The sequence below is a fragment of the Diabrotica virgifera genome, chromosome 6 (genome assembly GCF_917563875.1).
Source record: "Diabrotica virgifera virgifera chromosome 6, PGI_DIABVI_V3a".
Classification (NCBI taxonomy): domain Eukaryota; kingdom Metazoa; phylum Arthropoda; class Insecta; order Coleoptera; family Chrysomelidae; genus Diabrotica; species Diabrotica virgifera.
The window spans coordinates 99,610,120-99,616,119 of NC_065448.1; positions in this window are offsets into that span (position 1 = coordinate 99,610,120).

Consider the following 6,000-nt stretch of genomic DNA (forward strand, 5'->3'; position numbering starts at 1 on the left):
GTGAAGTTATCATTTAAAAAAATACGACGAAAAATTAAATATTTAGAAAAATATAAAAAGTTAATTTTCTCTTAATTTACAAATTGAGGGTTGGTTGCTTTTTGTTTAACATGGCCCAGTTGATAATTCTAGTTACCAACTAGTTTAGTTTCTTTTTAGTAGCTGCGTGTGCGAAAGGCCTAAGTGTATTAGCAGAGACAGTCAGGGACTAGTCTGCGACAAGTGGAGCATGCCATGCCTAAAAGTCCGCGACAGGGTCCACGAATGAACATATTTTATTTGATTATATTTTTTGATATTGTGTTTCTTAAATTTTTTACCCCCTTTACGCTCGGTTTCATAATAGTTAAAGTAGACTTTAAACTTTAAGTTGGTACCTTTATCAATGGAATTGTAATACACATTCAAGTGAACTTTAGTTAATGTTCACTTTAAAACTTGATTATGAAACCGGGCGTAATAGTTTTCTAGTTGTATTTTGCGAACATTTTGTTGTTGATTTTGTGTAGTTTGTAGTTGTAGAAGTACTTGAACGATTTTATTTAGTTTTAAGCAGTGAATAAATAAAGACGAGTGAATATTTTCGAAAGTTGTTGGCAGACAATACAGATGTTGCTATAGTAAGTACAGTAGTGACTTGTTTAGCATTTTTATAGGACATTTTATAGCTTTATTATTATATTTAACCATTGTTTTTGTCTCTCAGATCATAACTTATTTAGTTCAGTTGGTTTTATGCTTAAAATGTAGCACTGATGGTAACCGATAAAACTGAACTTTATCACGATTACTTCGCATTCCACACAATAGAAATGAAGCATATTATCGATTATTCCAGTAAAAATGTTAAATTAATCCTTGTACAAAACAAAATTACAAATAAATGCAACTTAAATATTCTAAAACACATTAAGAACTGATAGAATAACATTTATGTTTGCCGCCCGGCTGTCAGATTGAGTTAAAATTGACACCATCTTGGAATGGCCTATACCGTACCAATAGGACATTCCAAGACTTTGGCGTTTATGAAAACGCTGGGAGGCAAACTGTCGAATTTTGTGTTTGTTTTTTTTTAAGTTTTTCACCATTAACAGTTTTTTAGTTGTATTTGTGTAGTTTTTAATTGTAGAAGTACATAGTATGCGGCAAAATAAACAGTACTGAAATGAATATTAAAATGCTTATGATTATTTATATATCTAGTATACTGATATAGCCTTGGAAACATTATTCCCGACGACGCACGTTCCCGATAAAACCGATGTTAAAGATGCCCTCTGGCCAATAGCGGATCTACGGGGAGGGAAAATAAGGAAATTTCCCCCCTAACAAGGTCCAAAATTTTTTGAAAAAAAAAAGTGTTCAAACATAAAAATATACTTAGCTAATATGAAATCGAAACCACAGAAAGACAAATCCAAACCAAATAAACACGCTACTTACATTCGATTTCATAATAAAGTTAAAGTGTATTATAAATTTAAGTTGGTACCTTTACAATGCAATTCCTGTGGGTAAATGTCAACTTTAAAGCGAACTTTAGTTAATGTTCACTTTAAGTTGATTATGAAACGGGCCTTAAAGCATATAAGTTATTATTTATGTCTTTTATGTAACCTGAGTTTGTATTTTTTGGTTGGTTTTTCATTGGAAGTTCCCCCCTAAGGCAAATTTCTAGATCTGCCACTGCCTCTGCCACGAAAAAGTCTTTAATTCTAGTCCTCAACTCCCAAATGGCAGACGGTGGATCTATCTGGACTCCTTCAGCATTCCCCATATGTACGCATCTGGTGAGTGGTAACTCCCAAAATGATCGCGCAGTATTCGAAGAGACTCTGGCAGTGTGACAGGTTATCCCGTCCTTCTGAAACCATTGTTGATTTTAAGCTTGGACAGTTTTCGTGCACTTTTCCGTATGACCGAAAATAGTATTTCACCTTAAAAATTTTTTCTGCAAAACTGAAGACCACTCTGAAGCACCTAACATTATCACGATATTCACGTACGTTATAACGACTTTCGGAAACCACTCACTACGTTTCGGCACCTGAAGGCCGCGTCTCACCATAAAATAATTTCATCAAACAGTTTGAGCAAACTTGACGTACTTGAGGAAGTACGTCAGTACTTGAGGAAGTACGTCAAAGTGACGTCACAATTGCAGTTTTTTTGAAATTCTAAAAATCTGTGCTCTCACTATCAGTCTAGTTTGATCAAATTTTTTGTATTGAGTTGTCTAACTTGTTTGTACTTTATTTAAAATTAAAATTTTTCATTATTATCCACAACGAACACTCAGGATGTGACGTCACTAACTGTCACTTTCAGTTTGCTCAAACCAGTTTGATCAAATTATTTGATGGTGGAACGCGGCTTTTACACATACAAATTTGAGGCATAGTTTTAAGCAGTGAATAAATAAACATGAGTGTCTCGTAAGAGCTACTGGCGCCTGTGCCCAAAAAAAGTTTTTGGCACCCTTTAAGGCATGTGGGATCATGTTTATATTTATTTATTCGAAAGTAGGTTGGTAGGTGTTTGAAATTAAGCAAAAAACTGAAGTTTAGAAGTCATGTTTAATTTCAGACTAAAATATCAAACTGAAACAAACAGAATCAAATCAAAATAAATTAAAATAAATTCTTGTTCACACCCTTGTTCTTGTATCTATAAAGGCATTTTCTCTCGAGCGAAATTCATGTTTTTTGACATACCTCGTATAAAATTGATATATTATGATTGCATCTTAGTTTTTTGACTATTCAGACATTTTTATAAAGATTATTTTTTTTTGCAAAATTAATAATAACGGAGTTATCTTAAATAAAAATGATGTTGGGTATCCGCAATTTGAGTAAAATTTTAAAAAAATTGTTTTTTACAATTAGAAGAGTGTAAATGTATATTATAAATTTTTAATTCCAATCAACTTTTCTTTTTCGATATTGTTTCGATAACAATTTTCGATATTGTGAAATATCAAGGCACTTTACTCTTGAGCGAAATTCATATTTTCTGACATACCTCGTATATTATTGATAAAATTTGATATCCGATGATTGCATCTAAGGTTTCAGACTATGCAGACCACTTTATAAAGAATAACTTTTTTTCGTAAAATTGATATTAAAAAAGTTTCCCATATGGTTCTAAGTATTACGCAGACACACTGTAAGTAATATTTTCTAGTTATAATTATGTAGATATTTTAAAAAATATGCAGATACTTTTGATAAAAAATACCTAGGTAACTTCATGATAAAATCAAATCTAGGTAGAATAGAAAAATAAAAATCGCTATTCTAGTAGCGATATTTTTTCGAGAATTTGCTGTTACAAGTTTATTAATTACATTGCTAAAATTTATTCCATCAAAAATTTCGTGTTCAATTGCTAATATTCCAATATTACCTTTGTTGAATCATTTTCGATCTTAAATAATTTTTAATGATGTGTGTACTCTATGTATCCACGAAATTTCGAAAAAAACCCATACCACTGCTAGAGCCTCACCTTCTGTGGTATGATAATTCTTCTGTGCATCAGTGAGCAAACAACTTGCATATTCTATTGGTCTTTCTTCAGGACCCTCCCCCTGGAGTAAAGCTGCTCCTAAGGCATATGAACTAGCATCAGTTCTAACGATAAATGGTTTAGTAGGATCAGCCTGACCCAGTATAGGGGAGTGAGTCAATAGCCGTTTCAATTCGGTGAAGGCATTTTCTTGGGAGGGACCCCATTCCCAAGTAGATCTCTTGCGAGTAAGTTGGCTTAAAGGTCTGGAAATTTGTGCAAAATTTGGCACAAATCTTCGGAACCAAGAGCAGGTCTGTAGAAAGCTAAGGACCTGTTTTACATTTTGTGGAACACGCATGTCCTTAATAGCAGCTATCTTGTCTAGGCAGGGGGTGAAACCATCCTGATTAACAATATGTCCAATATATTTTACCTTATCGGTGCTGAAAACACATTTGGCACGATTAACGTGAAGTTTAAAAATTTTTAGTCTTCTAAGAACCTCATCCAAATCTTTGAGATGCCTTTCAAAAGTAGGAGACATTATTATGAGGTCATCCAAATAAGCAAGCATAGAGATATGTGGTAAGCCTGATTTGAAACGTTCCATAAGACGCTGAAATGTAGCTGGTGCTGTCCTTAATCCACAGGGCATAGCATTCTACCTATATGTACCAAAAGGAGTGATAAATGATGTTTTATCTCTGTCTTCCTCCTTCATTGGTATCTGGTGATATCCACTTCTTAAATCTAACGTGGTAATGAAAACGGCCTTGGCAGTAGGATGAAGTAAATCATCAATTTTAGGTAATGGGTATTGGATATGTACACTAATATTGTTCAAACGCCTATAATCAATACAAAGTCTCATTTTTCCACCAGGTTTTGGAACTAAAACCACTGGGAATGCATAAGGTGATTCACATTCTGCGATGATTCCATCTTCTAGGAGTTCGTCTAGTAAAGAACGCAGAATTTCCTTCTGAGCAGGTGCAAGACGATAAGGAGTTTGGAAAATCGGATAATCATCTGTCAACTGGATACTATGTTCAGCATATAGGTTTGTTCTTTACTCTTTTCAAAAACTGAAGAATGTGTTTGAATTAACTACTCCAATTGAATTTTTTCATTGGGATTTAAATTTTTACCATCAGTAGGCTCAAGTTGTAGTTCTGTCTGAGAAATTGCACAAGAGGTATCTTGCATCTGCTCCTTAAAAAAAACAAAAGTTTGTAAGGGATCATCCTCAAAGAACCACTGCCATTTAGGTATATTTAACACCATTTGAGCATCTGAAATAAAATCTATACCAAAGAGTGTTTTATTATTTTCATGCTCAGGTATTGCAAGGAAAGTAGTGGGAATTTTCCTTCCTCGTAGATCTACAATAGCATTATAAATTCTAGCCTGTACTTGGCGTACATGTCCGTCTGCTAAAGTCATATTTAGTTTGGTCTCTTCGTAGGGTAAATTTATTGAACAAAAATGTTTAAATAAAAGATTACCTGCAGTTGTATTTCTAGTGCCAGAATCGATATACAGTGAGCACGTAAAGGTTGGAATAAATTCATTATTTAGTAAACCGGTGACTTTAAGAAAAAATCCAGGAACAGGTCGATTTTTATTTTTAAATTATGATTTTTTGGCATATATATCATACTAATGACGTCATTTATCTAGGTGTGATGACGTAATCGATGATTTTTTCAAATGATAATAGGGGTCGCATGATAGCACATTTGAAAGGTTATTTAATTCTCTATTCAGAAATATAACCATTAATATAATTATTTATACAAAGTGCTCTAAAAAAATTGTTTTCAATTAAATTAATTGAAACAAAAAGAAAAATGTGTGTACAGTATTTCTCATGATCATTTTTCAGTGCGTAACAAATGATAGGAAAAAGGGTAAGTCCGTGATAATACACATTTATGACATTTATTCTAACATGACATTTTAGTTAAATCTGACAGTTGTCACATTTTATTTTCAATTTGGAATTAAAACAAATCAAAAGTGTTTCTTGCATTTATAAAATGGTATTTTCTTTGATTTGTATAGTCTTATAAATTATACAGATTCCAGATTTAGCCATACGGCTCACACTCCCTGTAAGGGGAAAATTGACTCATCCCAGATACCTACGGTATCAAAAGGATTGAGCTCTGGTGGGACTCTTTCCGTGTTATCGAGCCCAAGGTGACTTGGTATGCTGGAGTATCTCCCAGAAATTTTCGTACACATCTGGCCGTCGCGAGTAGTACAGCTTTCTGCATGGTCTTATAAAGGTGTTCATTTAGACCCAGCTTTTTTATGTTTTCGAGGAGGTTCTTCGGAATGACTCCAGTAGTAGACATAATAATAGGTATCGTCTGGGTACTTTGTATTCTCCATTGTCTTCGTATTTGAATTTCCAGATCTCTGTACTTGGCGATCTTTTCAGTAAATTTACTACGTAGATTATTATTGTTAGGTATC